This window comes from Notolabrus celidotus, chromosome 9, assembly GCF_009762535.1.
Source record: "Notolabrus celidotus isolate fNotCel1 chromosome 9, fNotCel1.pri, whole genome shotgun sequence".
Classification (NCBI taxonomy): domain Eukaryota; kingdom Metazoa; phylum Chordata; class Actinopteri; order Labriformes; family Labridae; genus Notolabrus; species Notolabrus celidotus.
This window is the reverse complement of record NC_048280.1, coordinates 4,156,279-4,174,403: the sequence shown is the minus strand read 5'-3', so window position 1 is coordinate 4,174,403 and position 18,125 is coordinate 4,156,279. Positions and strand designations below refer to the sequence as shown.

General features: G+C 42.5%; 1 long non-coding RNA gene across 5 annotated transcripts in view; it reads left to right on the top strand.

The window, feature by feature from the left end:
- Positions 1 to 14,467: 14,467 nt before the first annotated feature.
- Positions 14,468 to 18,125, top strand: part of LOC117819116 — a 107,525-nt gene continuing 103,867 nt past the window's right edge. For all 5 annotated transcript variants that reach the window (XR_004632456.1, XR_004632454.1, XR_004632453.1 and 2 more), the window contains exons 1-3: positions 14,468 to 14,599; positions 16,373 to 16,484; positions 16,956 to 17,067. This is a non-coding gene — a long non-coding RNA (uncharacterized LOC117819116). The remainder of the gene's footprint in view (positions 14,600 to 16,372; positions 16,485 to 16,955; positions 17,068 to 18,125) is intronic.

The window sequence follows — 18,125 nt, the reverse complement described above, 5'->3', positions numbered from 1 at the left end:
TCGCAATTTTCCCCAGGACTGACGAGTGTGTTGGATGAGGTGAGATTACGTGCATTTTAAAGTCACAAAAATCAATTTTCCGACGTTTTTTTTTAATGTCCCGCCCCAAAGTCTGCCACGCCCACATCTTTCGTCTGAACGGAATGCCTTTACTTTGTATTAATCCTCAATGGGTTTACAATAGAATGTGCCTAGTTTGGACTGAATCGGAGAAAAGCTCTAGGATAAATTAGCAAAAGTATGCACCCTTGCACGGACCCATTTTGGCCCCATTTTTCATGTTCAAAGCTAGGTGGCGCTCTTCCTGATGAGTTTCAAATATGAGTGCAAGAGGCTTTTTTCTGATGCCATGAATATATGTAGGACTTTTCATGCATGTAGCTCAAAAAAACTATGCGTAGCATGTTATTTTTACCTCTAGGGGGCGCTACTGACATAGGTTGCCCTTGGTTTCACGTTCAGGGGTCCAAAAATGCGTTTTAAGTGGCGGAAGAAAGAACAATCCTTAGGGTTACAATAGGGCCTTCGCCACCAGCGGTGCTCGGGCCCTAATTATAAAAATTATAAACTGCTGCCAGTGAAAATGCCTAAAAAATAGTAAAACAAATATCAGGATTAAAACATGCTCAGGTGACATCTCCTGTAAAAGCACATCGATAAAAAATCGTTTTCAAAAGAGGATAAAGACGTTGCCAATCTGACTCCCTCACCCTGTCGGGATCCTGATTTGCACAAACACCAGTGCACTCTAGAATATCCTTTATATAAGAAGACAGTAGACCTGTGCCATGGCAGAACTGTATTTGTGATGTATGGCAATTCATAAATACATTTTTATAGATAGATTTATTAAAATGTGTATAAATGTAATCTGTTTCTTATTAAGCTAGCACACTGACGGTGTGAATGCAAACAGCCTTGGACTGAATGACTCAGTCTACACTAGACTGTCAGCTGTTATGTGAATTCTTCCTTCCTGACTGCTCTGACTCCACAACACTAGAGCTGCTGCTGCTGCTGCTTATCCACCCAGTTTATTAATTCTGCCTCACTGTCATCCCACTCTCTCTCTCTCTCTCTCTCTCTTTCTCTCTCTCTCTCTCTCTCTCTCTCTCTCACACACACACACACGCACATACACACTATCCCCTGCAGCATATAGCTTCCCTTTTATCTGTGATATTAACCCAGCTGTGTAAGCTGTGTTACCGCAGTGTGTCTCAGTGTGTTATAGAGGAGGAGAATTTCTGTTTATGTAGTAAAAACTCAGTGACGCATTGCATGTTTGAACCAAACACCAGTCAAAGCCAATCCTCTTTTACACAGCACTTTATTTGTTATATTGTATTTTCAAAGGAGACTGTTAATAATAACATGGATTTCATACAATACCTGAAATATGACCATGCATACAAATGTCCACACAATACAATGCACAACTCAAATACTCTGTTTCATTTGGTGGCCATTCATAAATCATATTTGCTCATGAAAAGGAAACTTCAACATATTCAACATACATTCTTTAACCAAGTATTAGGAGTAGCATGGTTGGAAATGTTGTGACAGTAAATTTAATGGGATTAAGGCTGCATTTGTTGTGGCCACCAGGGTGTCTGGTTTTGATGTTGGCTGGTATAGTAGTGCTACACAGTGATTATGAAGCAAAGCTTGGTGGATTACAAGCTGCACAATATGCAGAATATGACTTTTTAGACACAGATTATGCAAACTTGTGACAGTTTTGGAAAATATAAGATCAAATTTGAAATATTTGCCTTTCTTACAGAAATTATTTCTGTGTGTGTAGAGGTTAAAAGTATATAAATTGCATAATTTCGCCCAACGTTCTCAACGCTGCCATAACCAGACTTCAGACAGACCACCAGAGTGCCCTCTTCTCCGGGGACTTCAACCATGTATTTTCTACAGAGCTTATTTTGTCCTCATGTACTTACTTTTATTATCATAATTGTGATTGTATTTGTATTTATATCTTATTAATTACTTTATTCTAATAATATTGTTTGATATTCTTACTTATTGTGTATAGGAGCAACTGTAATGACTGGATTTCCCCCCTGGGTAAATAAAGTACTTCTGATTTCTGATTAAATGCACTGGTTTTATAAATGTTAAGACTTCATTATATTTTAATTAATTTTAATCAATAACAATTTTACCATTGTGCTATTTATTTTAAAGTATTTATTTTCAGAGTTCCCTGACAGTGTCTGATTTTACTGCTCACCGCTTACCTCTCTTCAAAGATTTGTCTTAAGAAATATTGTGCTAGTGATGCCATACAGCATAATGTAAGCCCTGTTTTGTTTTTTAGGGCCCGAGCACCGACAATTGTCGGCGAAGGCCCTCTTGAAACCCGAAGGATTATTAGGGCCCGAGCACCGACAAGGTCGGCGAAGGCCCTCTTGTAACCCGAGGGATTATTATTATTATTATTATTTCTTTCTTTCTTTGTTACGCCGTTTCAATGCCCAATGTGCTTGCCTTAACGCGGTGCAAAAGTCCCCAACCGTTGCACATGCACCAGGCCTGGCGAAAATTTCGACATTTTGGTGGTCCAGAAAAAAAATTCCCCAAAATGGCTCAACGGCGCCCCCTTGAAGTTGGAAATTTGAAAAGGCTAGCCCCATAATACGGTTCAACATACATGCATGAAATTTTTTTTGGTAAGGTGTCATGCCAAGATCTACAAAAAATCCTCTTAACGTCGTGGTGAAATCCCAACAGGAAGTCGGCCATTTTGATTTTTCTGTTTTTGACCCCATTATTTTGTGTATGTATTTATGTATGCTCCTCCTACAATTTTGCTCCGATCAACTCCCAACCACGCACATTTTGGAGTAGACAGATTGACGATCAAAAGTTATCAGACAGAATTTCTCTAAGTCAATTTTTGTGGGCGTGGCACCTCGCTAAACTTGGAGTACATTTTTTCAACCGCTAAAGTATGTATTTATGTATGCTCCTCCTACAATTTTGCTCCGATCAACTCCCAACCACACACATTTTGAAGCAGACACATTAACGATCAAAAGTCATCAGACAGAATTTCTCTAAGTCAATCGGTGTGGGCGTGGCACCTCGCTACATCTGGAGGACATTTTGAAAATCTCTAAACAGTTATATCTCTCATATGCAATAATGGATCAGGCTCAGGCCGGTCATGCATGATAAGTGCCCCAGCCTGAACGCCTCTATAGGCAAATATTCACCAATATCATATAGCGCCCCCTACTGGCAGCAGAAAATCACATGTCCTACAGTTTTTGTCCAATCAACTCCTGCTTCGCACACAATGGCGTTGTCACACTGGAGATGAACATTTGTCAGAGGGTACCTCCTAAGTCAATGGATGTGGGCGTGGCCACGCCTCAAACTCTGATGTCTCGCCATGAAACAGGAAGTACTTATAGCTCCTTCATACAGTGTTCAATCTGTTTGAAGTTACATACACATGATCAGGGTCCATCCCTCAACACACCTATGGACTCATATATCTTCTACAGCCATAGCGCCACCCACAGGAAATGCGTTGTACTGACATTTACATACAATCTCCAATCTCTTCCAAATTTGACATGTTTCATCACGGGACCAGCCTGAACTCATATACATACACATGTTTGTCATATGAATAGCGCCACCTAATGGACACAATGAGTAATTACTCTCAGAACTTCTTTTTAACATGCTTGTGATCCCAACTCTTTCTATAATGATCTGTGATGAACAATCCTTCAGAACATAATTAAAGACACAGCAGCACCTACTGGTGACAGGCGGTACTGCAATGTACACTATGCTGATAACTGCACAGGTAAGCTCACAGTTTCAGCCTAGGCAGCACAGCAAAACCTGCAGCACATCAGGCGGTGCCTTAAATCAGGCGGTAGTGCACATCTGGGAGTCGCGCACATCAGGCGGTGCTTGAACGAGGGCCCGCACATCGCCGCTTGCGGCTTTAATTAGGGCCCGAGCACCGACAATGTCGGCGAAGGCCCTCTTGAAACCCGAGTGATTATTATTATTATTATTATTATTCTTTGTTTCTTTCTTCCGCCGTTTCAATGCCCAATGTGCTTGCCATAACGCGGTGCAAAAGTCCCCAACCGTTGCACATGGACCAGGCCTGGCGAAAATTTCGACATTTTTGGTGTCCCGAAAAAAAAATCCCCAAAATGGCTCACTGGCGCCCCCTTGAAGTTGGAAATTTGAAAAGGCTAGCCCCATAATACGGTTCAACATACATGCATGAAAATTTTTTTGGTAAGGTGTCATGCCAAGACCTACAAAAAATCCTCTTAACGTCGTGGTGAAATCCCAACAGGAAGTCGGCCATTTTGATTTTTCTGTTTTTTACCCCATTATTTTGGGTATGTATTTGTTTGAACTCCTCCTACAATTTTGCTCCGATCAACTCCCAACCACGCACATTTCTGAGTCGACAGATTGACGATCAAAAGTTATCAGACAGAATTTCTCTAACTCAATTTTTGTGGGCGTGGCACTTCGCTAAACTTGGAGTACATTTTTTCAACCGCTAAAGTATGTATTTATGTAAATAACTCCTACAATTTTGCTCCGATCAACTCCCAACCACGCACATTTTGAAGTAGACACATTGACGATCAAAAGTCATCAGACAGAATTTCTCTAAGTCAATCGGTGTGGGCGTGGCCACGCCTCAAACTCTGATGTCTCGCCATGAAACAGGAAGTACTTATAGCTCCTTCATACAGTGTTCAATTTGTTTGATCTTACATACACATGATCAGGGTCCATCCCTCAACACACCTATGGACTCATTTATCTACTACAGCCATAGCGCCACCCACAGGAAATACATGGTACTGACATTTACATACAATCTCCGATCTCTTCCAAATTTGACATGTTTCATCATGGGCCCAGCCTGAACTCATATACATACACATGTTTGTCATATGAATAGCGCCACCTAATGGACACAAGCAGTATTTACTCTCAGAACATGTTTTTAACATGCTTGTGATCCCAACTCTTTCTATAATGATCTGTGATGAACAATCCTTCAGAACATAATTAAAGACACAGCAGCACCTACTGGTGACAGGCGGTACTGCAATGTACACTATGCTGATAACTGCACAGGTAAGCTCACAGTTTCAGCCTAGGCAGCACAGCAACACCTGCAGCACATCAGGCGGTGCCTTAAATCAGGCGGTTGTGCACATCAGGCGGTGCTTGAACGAGGGCCCGCACATCGCCGCTTGCGGCTTTAATTAGGGCCCGAGCACCGACAAGGTCGGCGAAGGCCCTCTTGTAACCCGAGGGATTATTATTATTATTTGTTTGTTTGTTTGTTTCTTTGTTACGCCGTTTGAATCCCCAATTTGCTTGCCTTAACGCGGTGCAAAAGTCCCCAACCGTTGCACATGCACCAGGCCTGGCGAAAATTTCGACATTTTGGTGGTCCAGAAAAAAAATTCCCCAAAATGGCTCAACAGCGCCCCCTTGAAGTTGGAAATTTGAAAAGGCTAGCCCCATAATACGGTTCAACATGCATGCATCAAATTTTTTTTGGATAGGTGTCATGCCAAGACCTACAAAAAATCCTCTTAACGTCGTGGTGAAATCCCAACAGGAAGTCGGCCATTTTGATTTTTCTGTTTTTGACCCCATTATTTTGGGTATGTATTTGTTCGAACTCCTCCTACAATTTTGCTCCCACCAACTCCCAACCACGCACATTTTGGAGTGGACAGATTAACGATCAAACGATATCAGACAGAATTTCTCTACGTCAATTTTTGTGGGCGTGGCACTTCGCTAAACTTGGAGTACATTTTTTCAACCGCTAAAGTATGTATTTATGTAAATAGCTCCTACAATTTTGCTCCGATCAACTCCCAACCACGCACATTTTGAAGCAGACACATTGACGATCAAAAGTCATCAGACAGAATTTCTCTAAGTCAATCGGTGTGGGCGTGGCACCTCGCTACATCTGGAGGACATTTTGAAAATCTCTAAACAGTTATATCTCTCATATGCAATAATGGATCAGGCCCAGACCGGTCATGCATGATAAGTGCCACAGCCTGAACGCCTCTATAGGCAAATATTCACCAATATCATATAGCGCCCCCTACTGGCAGCAGAAAATACCATGTCCTACAGTTTATGTCCAATCAACTCCTGCTTCGCACCCAATGTAGTTGTCACACTGGAGATGAACATTTGTCAAAGGACTCTTCCTAAGTCAATGGATGTGGGCGTGGCCACGCCTCAAACTCTGATGTCTCGCCATGAAACAGGAAGTACTTATAGCTCCTTCATACAGTGTTCAATCTGTTTGAAGTTACATACACATGATCAGGGTCCATCCCTCAACACACCTATGGACTCATTTATCTACTACAGCCATAGCGCCACCCACAGAAAATACATGGTACTGACATTTACATACAATCTCCGATCTCTTCCAAATTTGACATGTTTCATCATGGACCCAGCCTGAACTCATCTATATACACATGTTTGTCATATGAATAGCGCCACCTATTGGACACAATGAGTATTTACTCTCAGAACATGTTTTTAACATGCTTGTGATCCCAACTCTTTCTATAATGATCTGTGATGAACAATCCTTCAGAACATAATTAAAGACACAGCAGCACCTACTGGTGACAGGTGGTACTGCAATGTACACTATGCTGATAACTGCACAGGTAAGCTCACAGTTTCAGCCTAGGCAGCACAGCAACACCTGCAGCACATCAGGCTGTGGCTTAAATCAGGCGGTGGTGCACATCTGGGACTCGCGCACATCAGGCGGTGCTTGAACGAGGGCCCGCACATCGCCGCTTGCGGCTTTAATTATTATTATTTCTTTCTTTCTTTCTTTCTCCCGACTTTTCAAACCCCAATGTGCTTGCCTTAACGCGGTGCAAAAGTCCCCAACCGTTGCACATGCACCAAGTCTGGCGAAAATTTCGACATTTTTGGGGTCCCGAAAAAAAAATCCCCAAAATGGCTCAACGGCGCCCCCTTGAAGTTGGAAATTTGAAAAGGCTAGCCCCATAATACGGTTCAACATACATGCATCAAATTTGTTTTGGTAAGGTGTCATGCCAAGACCTACAAAAAATCCTCTTAACGTCGTGGTGAAATCCCAACAGGAAGTCGGCCATTTTGATTTTTCTGTTTTTGACCCCTTTATTTTGGGTATGTATTTGTTTAAACCCCTCCTACAATTTTGCTCCGATCAACTCCCAACCACGCACATTTTGGAGTGGACAGATTGACAATCAAAAGTTATCAGACAGAATTTCTCTAAGTCAATTTTTGTGGGCGTGGCACCTCGCTAAACTTGGAGTAAATTTTTTCAACCTCTAAAGTATGTATTTATGTAAATAGCTCCTACAATTTTGCTCCGATCAACTCCCAACCACGCACATTTTGAAGTAGACACATTGACGATCAAAAGTCATCAGACAGAATTTCTCTAAGTCAATCGGTGTGGGCGTGGCCACGCCTCAAACTCTGATGTCTCGCCATGAAACAGGAAATACTGATAGCTCCTTCATACAGTGTTCAATCTGTTTGATCTTACATACACATGATCAGGGTCCATCCCTCAACACACCTATGGACTCATTTATCTACTACAGCCATAGCGCCACCCTCAGGAAATACATGGTACTGACATTTACATACAATCTCCGATCTCTTCCAAATTTCACATGTTTCATCATGGGCCCAGCCTGAACTCATCTATATACACATGTTTGTCATATGAATAGCGCCACCTAATGGACACAATGAGTATTTACTCTCAGAACATGTTTTTAACATGCTTGTGATCACAACTCTTTCTATAATGATCTGTGATGAACAATCCTTCATAATTAAAGACACAGCAGCACCTACTGGTGACAGGTGGTACTGCAATGTACACTATGCTGATAACTGCACGAGTATGCTGACAGTTTCAGCCTAGGCAGCACAGCAACACCTGCAGCACATCAGGTGGTGCCTTAAATCAGGCGGTAGTGCACATCTGGGACTCGCGCACATCAGGCGGTGCTTGAACGAGGGCCCGCACATCGCCGCTTGCGGCTTTAATTAGGGCCCGAGCACCGACAAGGTCGGCGAAGGCCCTCTTGTAACCCGAGGGATTATTAGGGCCCGAGCACCGACAAGGTCGGCGAAGGCCCTCTTGTAACCCTAAGGATTATTCTTATTATTTGTTTCTTTCTTTCTTTCTCCCGACTTTTGAATCCCCAATTTGGTTGCCTTAACGCGGTGCAAAAGTCCCCAACCGTTGCACATGCACCAGGCCTGGCGAAAATTTCGACATTTTGGTGGTCCAGAAAAAAAATTCCCCAAAATGGCTCAACAGCGCCCCCTTGAAGTTGGAAATTTGAAAAGGCTAGCCCCATAATACGGTTCAACATGCATGCATCAAATTTTTTTTGGATAGGTGTCATGCCAAGACCTACAAAAAATCCTCTTAACGTCGTGGTGAAATCCCAACAGGAAGTCGGCCATTTTGATTTTTCTGTTTTTGACCCCATTATTTTGGGTATGTATTTGTTCGAACTCCTCCTACAATTTTGCTCCCACCAACTCCCAACCACACACATTTTGGAGTGGACAGATTAACGATCAAACGATATCAGACAGAATTTCTCTACGTCAATTTTTGTGGGCGTGGCACTTCGCTAAACTTGGAGTACATTTTTTCAACCGCTAAAGTATGTATTTATGTAAATAGCTCCTACAATTTTGCTCCGATCAACTCCCAACCACGCACATTTTGAAGCAGACACATTGACGATCAAAAGTCATCAGACAGAATTTCTCTAAGTCAATCGGTGTGGGCGTGGCACCTCGCTACATCTGGAGGACATTTTGAAAATCTCTAAACAGTTATATCTCTCATATGCAATAATGGATCAGGCCCAGACCGGTCATGCATGATAAGTGCCACAGCCTGAACGCCTCTATAGGCAAATATTCACCAATATCATATAGCGCCCCCTACTGGCAGCAGAAAATACCATGTCCTACAGTTTATGTCCAATCAACTCCTGCTTCGCACCCAATGTAGTTGTCACACTGGAGATGAACATTTGTTAAAGGACTCTTCCTAAGTCAATGGATGTGGGCGTGGCCACGCCTCAAACTCTGATGTCTCGCCATGAAACAGGAAGTACTTATAGTCCTTCATACAGTGTTCAATCTGTTTGAAGTTACATACACATGATCAGGGTCCATCCCTCAACACACCTATGGACTCATTTATCTACTACAGCCATAGCGCCACCCACAGAAAATACATGGTACTGACATTTACATACAATCTCCGATCTCTTCCAAATTTGACATGTTTCATCATGGACCCAGCCTGAACTCATCTATATACACATGTTTGTCATATGAATAGCGCCACCTATTGGACACAATGAGTATTTACTCTCAGAACATGTTTTTAACATGCTTGTGATCCCAACTCTTTCTATAATGATCTGTGATGAACAATCCTTCAGAACATAATTAAAGACACAGCAGCACCTACTGGTGACAGGTGGTACTGCAATGTACACTATGCTGATAACTGCACAGGTAAGCTCACAGTTTCAGCCTAGGCAGCACAGCAACACCTGCAGCACATCAGGCTGTGGCTTAAATCAGGCGGTGGTGCACATCTGGGACTCGCGCACATCAGGCGGTGCTTGAACGAGGGCCCGCACATCGCCGCTTGCGGCTTTAATTATTATTATTATTTGTTTCTTTCTTTCTTTCTCCCGACTTTTCAAACCCCAATGTGCTTGCCTTAACGCGGTGCAAAAGTCCCCAACCGTTGCACATGCACCAAGTCTGGCGAAAATTTCGACATTTTTGGGGTCCCGAAAAAAAATTCCCCAAAATGGCTCAACGGCGCCCCCTTGAAGTTGGAAATTTGAAAAGGCTAGCCCCATAATACGGTTCAACATACATGCATCAAATTTGTTTTGGTAAGGTGTCATGCCAAGACCTACAAAAAATCCTCTTAACGTCGTGGTGAAATCCCAACAGGAAGTCGGCCATTTTGATTTTTCTGTTTTTGACCCCTTTATTTTGGGTATGTATTTGTTCGAACTCCTCCTACAATTTTGCTCCCACCAACTCCCAACCACGCACATTTTGGAGTGGACAGATTGACAATCAAAAGTTATCAGACAGAATTTCTCTAACTAAATTTTTGTGGGCGTGGCACCGCGCTAAACTTGGAGTACATTTTTTCAACCTCTAAAGTATGTATTTATGTAAATAGCTCCTACAATTTTGCTCCGATCAACTCCCAACCACGCACATTTTGAAGTAGACACATTGACGATCAAAAGTCATCAGACAGAATTTCTCTAAGTCAATCGGTGTGGGCGTGGCCACGCCTCAAACTCTGATGTCTCGCCATGAAAAAGGAAATACTGATAGCTCCTTCATACAGTGTTCAATCTGTTTGATCTTACATACACATGATCAGGGTCCATCCCTCAACACACCTATGGACTCATTTATCTACTACAGCCATAGCGCCACCCTCAGGAAATACATGGTACTGACATTTACATACAATCTCCGATCTCTTCCAAATTTCACATGTTTCATCATGGGCCCAGCCTGAACTCATCTATATACACATGTTTGTCATATGAATAGCGCCACCTAATGGACACAATGAGTATTTACTCTCAGAACATGTTTTTAACATGCTTGTGATCACAACTCTTTCTATAATGATCTGTGATGAACAATCCTTCATAATTAAAGACACAGCAGCACCTACTGGTGACAGGTGGTACTGCAATGTACACTATGCTGATAACTGCACGAGTATGCTGACAGTTTCAGCCTAGGCAGCACAGCAACACCTGCAGCACATCAGGTGGTGCCTTAAATCAGGCGGTAGTGCACATCTGGGACTCGCGCACATCAGGCGGTGCTTGAACGAGGGCCCGCACATCGCCGCTTGCGGCTTTAATTAGGGCCCGAGCACCGACAAGGTCGGCGAAGGCCCTCTTGTAACCCGAGGGATTATTAGGGCCCGAGCACCGACAAGGTCGGCGAAGGCCCTCTTGTAACCCTAAGGATTATTCTTATTATTTGTTTCTTTCTTTCTTTCTCCCGACTTTTGAATCCCCAATTTGGTTGCCTTAACGCGGTGCAAAAGTCCCCAACCGTTGCAAATGCACCAGGTCTGGCGAAAATTTCGACATTTTTGGGGTCCCGAAAAAAAATTCCCCAAAATGGCTCAACGGCGCCCCCTTGAAGTTGGAAATTTGAAAAGGCTAGCCCCATAATACGGTTCAACATACATGCATCAAATTTTTTTTGGTAAGGTGTCATGCTAAGACCTAAAAAAAATCCTCTTAACGTCGTGGTGAAATCCCAACAGGAAGTCGGCCATTTTGATTTTTCTGTTTTTGACCCCTTTATTTTGTATATGTATTTGTTCGAACTCCTCCTATAATTTTGCTCCCACGAACTCCCAACCACGCACATTTTGGAGTGGACAGATTAACGATCAAACGATATCAGACAGAATTTCTCTACGTCAATTTTTGTGGGCGTGGCACTTCGCTAAACTTGGAGTACATTTTTTCAACCGCTAAAGTATGTATTTATGTAAATAGCTCCTACAATTTTGCTCCGATCAACTCCCAACCACGCACATTTTGAAGTAGACACATTGACGATCAAAAGTTATCAGACAGAATTTCTCTAAGTCAATCGGTGTGGGCGTGGCACCTCGCTACATTTGGAGGACATTTTGAAAATCTCTAAACAGTAATATCTCTCATATGCAATAATGGATCAGGCTCAGGCCGGTCATGCATGATAAGTGCCCCAGCCTGAACGCCTCTATAGGCAAATATTCACCAATATCATATAGCGCCCCCTACTGGCAGCAGAAAATCACATGTCCTACAGTTTTTGTCCAATCAACTCCTGCTTCGCTCACAATGTCGTTGTCACACTGCAGATGAACATTTGTCAAAGGACTCTTCCTAAGTCAATGGATGTGGGCGTGGCCATGCCTCAAACTCTGATGTCTCGCCATTAAACAGGAAATACTTATAGCTCCTTCATACAGTGTTCAATTTGTTTGAAGTTACATACACATGATCAGGGTCCATCCCTCAACATACCTATGGACTCGTTTGTCTACTACAGCCATAGCGCCACCCACAGGAAATGCGTTGTACTGACATTTACATACAATCTCCGATCTCTTCCAAATTTGACATGTTTCATCATGGGCCCAGCCTGAACTCATCTATATACACAAGTTTCTCATTTGAATAGCGCCACCTAATGGACACAATGAGTATTTACTCTCAGAACATGTTTTTAACATGCTTGTGATCCCAACTCTTTCTATAATGATCTGTGATGAACAATCCTTCAGAACATAATTCAAGACACAGCAGCACCTACTGGTGACAGGTGGTACTGCAATGTGCACTATGCTGATAACTGCACAGGTAAGCTCACAGTTTCAGCCTAGGCAGCACAGCAACACCTGCAGCACATCAGGCGGTGCCCTAAATCAGGCGGTAGTGCACATCTGGGACTCGCGCACATCAGGCGGTGCTTGAACGAGGGCCCGCACATCGCCGCTTGCGGCTTTAATTATTATTATTATTGTTTCTCCCGACTTTTGAATCCCCAATTTGGTTGCCTTAACGCGGTGCAAAAGTCCCCAAACGTTGCACATGGACCAGGCCTGGCGAAAATTTCGACATTTTGGTGGTCCCGTGAAAAAATTCCCAAAAATGGCTCAATAGCGCCCCCTATGTTTCAAAGAGCCAGCCCCTTAAGACGGTTCAACGTACATGCATGAAATTTTTTTTGCAGAGGTATCATGCCACGACCTACAAAAAAGCCTCTTGACGTCGTGGTGAAATCCCAACAGGAAGTCGGCCATTTTGATTTTACCCGATTCGCAAGATTACGTATTTGTTTAAACTCCTCCTACAATTTTGCTCCGATCAACTCCCAACCACGCACATTTTGGAGTAGACAGATTGACGATCAAAAGATAACGGACAGAATTTCTCTAAGTCAATCGGTGTGGGCGTGGCACCTCGCTACATTTTGAGGACATTTTGAAAAACTCTAAACAGTTATATCTCTCATATGCAATAATGGATCAGGCTCAGACCGGTCATGCATGTTCAGTGCCCCAGCCTGAACGCCTCTATAGGCAAATATTCACCAATATCATATAGCGCCCCCTACTGGCAGCAGAAAATCACATGTCCTACAGTTTTTATCCAATCAACTCCTGCTTTGCTCACAATGTCGTTGTCACACTGCAGATGAACATTTGTCAAGGGAATCTTCCTAAGTCAATGGATGTGGGCGTGGCCACGCCTCAAACTCTGATGTCTCGCCATGAAACAGGAAGTACTGATAGCTCCTTCATACAGTGTTCAATCTGTTTGATCTTACATACACATGATCAGGGTCCATCCCTCAACACACCTATGGACTCATATATCTTCTACAGCCATAGCGCCACCCACAGGAAATGCGTTGTACTGACATTTACATACAATCTCCAATCTCTTCCAAATTTGACATGTTTCATCATGGACCCAGCCTGAACTCATATACATACACATGTTTGTCATATGAATAGCGCCACCTAATGGACACAATGAGTAATTACTCTCAGAACTTGTTTTTAACATGCTTGTGATCCCAACTCTTTCTATAATGATCTGTGATGAACAATCCTTCAGAACATAATTAAAGACACAGCAGCACCTACTGGTGACAGGCGGTACTGCAATGTACGCTATGCTGATAACTGCACAGGTAAGCTCACAGTTTCAGCCTAGGCAGCACAGCAACACCTGCAGCACATCAGGCGGTGCCTTAAATCAGGCGGTAGTGCACATCTGGGACTCGCGCACATCAGGCGGTGCTTGAACGAGGGCCCGCACATCGCCGCTTGCGGCTTTAATTTGTTTTTGCTTTTTTTTGTTTTTTTGTTTGTTATTCTGTCTGACTTTATTCTTTATTCTCTGTAAAACTTTCTGAAAATCTTAATCAAAACATTATTTAAAAAAAAAAGTATTTATTTTCTATATTTTTATTTTATTTCTAGTATCATTGTAGCCATATGTTGTTGTTGTTAGATTTATATTTAAATCCCTTATTTTGTAAATTAACTATTGCAACTCCAAGTCTGTTTAAATTAATACTATAAGATGAGTTTTTCATTACCTCCCTCAGGGGCGGTGTTACCTCCTGGGAGCAGCTGCGGATATATTATCAGAGCTTCTACTGCCAACAAAGTCCTCTGTTAGTATTCCATAGCTAAAGCTGGTACAATGTGGAATGGAAGATATAGGAATGGAGTAAAGTGGGACTAACTCCACACGTACCGGCGTGCGCTGGGGAAGAATTTAAACACACCTACAGAAAAAGTGAAAACCAAACGTCTGTTTCCAACGTCTTTTCTAAACTATGGGGACGTTCTACTGCGCATGTCTGATAGACAAAGCAACCTGTATGGCATTAACCTGTGACATTTGTGAGTATTTAATCATTATTTGCTAATTTTAGAAACTAAAACTTCATAAATATGTCTGAATGTTGGGTAGAGGTGGGATGAGTTTATTTCGTGGTAAACACGAGAGAGGTTTATTGTTTGAGCTAATGTGACGCAGATGACAGAAGTTAGCTAACAGACGTCAAAGCTAGCTAAACAGTTTCTGTGCTAAAATAAACTTTCCAAACTTAAAACCCAGATTAATAAGTAAATATAAATAACAGTTTGAGGATACATCTTGTTAGTTTGAGTGTTTAATTTCACTTTAGAGGTGAAAGATGAATCCATTTTTACTATTTTAATCCACTTCCATCCTGTGTCAAATGAGTCTAAAAGCACGGCTAGGCACGGCTAGGCACGGCTAGGCACGGCTAGGCACGGCTAGGCACGGCTAGGCACGGCTAGGCACGGCTAGGCACGGCTAGGCACGGCTAGGCACGGCTAGGCACGGCTAGGCACGGCTAGGCACGGCTAGGCACGGCTAGGCACGGCTAGGCACGGCTAGGCACGGCTAGGCACGGCTAGGCACGGCTAGTTTATTTGTATAGTGCATTTCATACACGAGGGCAACTCAATGTGCTTTACATTCAAACATTAAAAGCATTGGAAACATTCAGACAAGCTTAAAGAGCACAATTAAAATGACTCATATAATAAAACATAGAAAAGGAAAGGAAAATTAGAAATATGTTACAAATAAAATTAAGATTTGCATTTAAAGTGAGTTACAATAAGCTAAGATAGGAAGGCAGAGGCAAATAAAAAGGTCTTAGTCTTTGATTTAAAAGAGAGTTTTTATGATGCTTTTTATTGAAAGTCTTAAACTGTTTTCTTTGATCTGATGGTTTTATGGTCACTCTAAAACACAAGAACAGTCTGGACTCCATTGTTGAAGTCTGCTCTAAATTATTGGAGCACAGCAGGAAGATCTGTCCCCTTAATGCCCTTCGGAGCTGTGCTATCTCGCCCCTCCAAGGAGGACAAAGAGATATGCCAATTCTTTCATCCCTTCTGCTATCAGACTGCTAACTGCTGAAAGCTGTTCTTAACAGATTGTTCCTGTTAACTTGTACTTGTAAGGTGTTTTTTTCAGTATAATTCTTTGCACTTGTGCAGATTAATTATAGTTTGTGAAATATACGTGATGCTGTGGTCAAACAAGCATGTTCAAACTTAAAGAAAGTGAGTTAATAGTGTTAAAGCATCAGCCTCAAGCTCTTAAACTCCAGCTCTGTTTAGATAAGATGATAACATTCTCAACAAGTGAGGAATGACTTCTGAATGTCCTAGGAAACATGACTCACTCTCATCCCATTGGGTACTTTCCCTTTAACTTCACAAACTCTGATCATCACGTCTCTAAATATGAATTTGCAAAGGCTGAATCTGCAGTGAATAATTCCTCTTTAACCTTTCCCTGAACTCTTGCTCTGTTCTGACTTCTGACATCGACAGAATGTTTCTTGTCGAAATCCATTTCTAGACAAACATGTGACTTTATTATGAACCTTGAGATGTCCTAGAAACACATCACTGAGTGTGATCCCTACATGTCGACAATCATAACTTATAGACAACCTGTAAGATGTGACCTCGCTGACATCAGCCTCGGGACCAGAGTGTCAGTCTGACTGCTTGTTAGTTCTCTCACAGCTCGGTGTAATCTCCCCTTATTTGTCACTTGGTCATTTTTAGATAGCTGTCAGTGCGAAGGATGTGGTGTACTCTTGTAATGGTATCTACTTATTTTTTCAGAGGCTATGACTGTGTGGGAGACCTGACTCAAGTTCTGACGACCTGATCTCAACATCCTGCTGTGGAAGTTATCCAAGGGTCACTCCTCGACACCCAGAAGCTGTTGGATGAGGTACTGGTGATGTTTTCAAAATAATTTCAATTCAATTGGTCAGTTTATCATCTATGGGGCTTTTATCTGATGTACTGTGTACAAACCTAACAGCATGTCAGCCTGAGGATTATTCATTTGTGAAGAATGTAAAGTCTTCATTAGAAACAAACTTTTGAAAAGTAAACTCTGCAAGATGATCAAATTAATTATTTGCCGGATACCCCCTTTAAACAAATAGGAAGCAAAGTCCCAACTATATGGAGTAGGGATGTACATTTCAAGCATTTTCTGTGATTCCATCCATCCATCCATTATCTTGACCGCTTATCCCGTTAGGGGTCACAGGGGGGCTGGAGCCTATCCCAGCTGGCTTCAGGCAGAAGGCAGGGTACACCCTGGACAGGTCGCCAACCCATGGTTATTTTTAGATAGCTGTCAGTGCGAAGGATGTGGTTTACTCGTTGTGATGGTATCTACTTATTTTTTCAGAGGCTATGACTGTGTGGGAGACCTGACTCAAGTTCTGACGACCTGATCTGAACATCCTGCTGTGGAAGTTATCCAAGGGTCACTCCTCGACACCCAGAAGCTGTTGGATGAGGTACTGGTGATGTTTTTAAAATCATTTCATTTCAATTGGTCAGTTTATCATCTATGGGGCTTTTATCTGATGTACTGTGTACAAACCTAACAGCATGTCAGCCTGAGGATTATTCATTTGTGAAGAATGTAAAGTCTTCATTAGAAACAAACTTTTGAAAATTAAACTCTGCAAGATGATCAAATTAATTATTTGCCGGATACCCCCTTTAAACAAATAGGAAGCAAAGTCCCAACTCAGAACACTCTGTTTTCTCTCTGACCACGCCCCCTCAGGAAGTGGGTGTGGCCTCGGCTCTCCGGCACGTTGATCTAATGTTTACATGTTGGCTGAATATACACGGCTGCTCACAGATAGCGTTACTTCAACCCTCTGAATCTGATCCAGAATCTGTTCCTGACGGAGAGGCACCTGTAGCAGGACCTTTCTGAACCATTGGTCACAGATTTAATGTTTCTTGTTGTTTTATTTGTCAGTATGTCGACGTGTGTCTTGGTACACAGCTGCAGCTACGACATGTAGCTACGTGGCTATACTAACTAGCGCTAGCACTTATCCATGATAAATAAAAATCATCCACTAGATCTTCAAATCTGCAGACGTGGGGAGTAAAACCGACCTCTGCCAGAAAGGCAGCAGGATCTTTCTGAAGGATTGGTCACAGATTCTGTTACTTGTTGTTTTATTTGTCAGCATGTCGATGTTTGTCTTGGTACACAGCTACAGCTACAGCTACGACATGTAGCTATGTGGCTATGCTAACTAGCGCTAGCACTTTTCCATGAAAACTAAAAATCATCCACTAGATCTTCAAATCTGCAGACGTGGGGAGTAAAACCGACCTTTGTGTTTATTAAGACAGCCTACAACTAGCATGCCTCCCTCCTAAGCTCCTTGTTAGCACACATTTGTGCAGGGAATGAAAAACGGAGGAGGGGTTGAGATGTATTTTATACAGTCTATGGGCTGAACAAGCTCCGAGCTCTGACTCCGTGACAGACCGGATATTGTTGTGACATAACAAAAACACTGAAGTCTGAAACGGCTCGTTTCAGCAC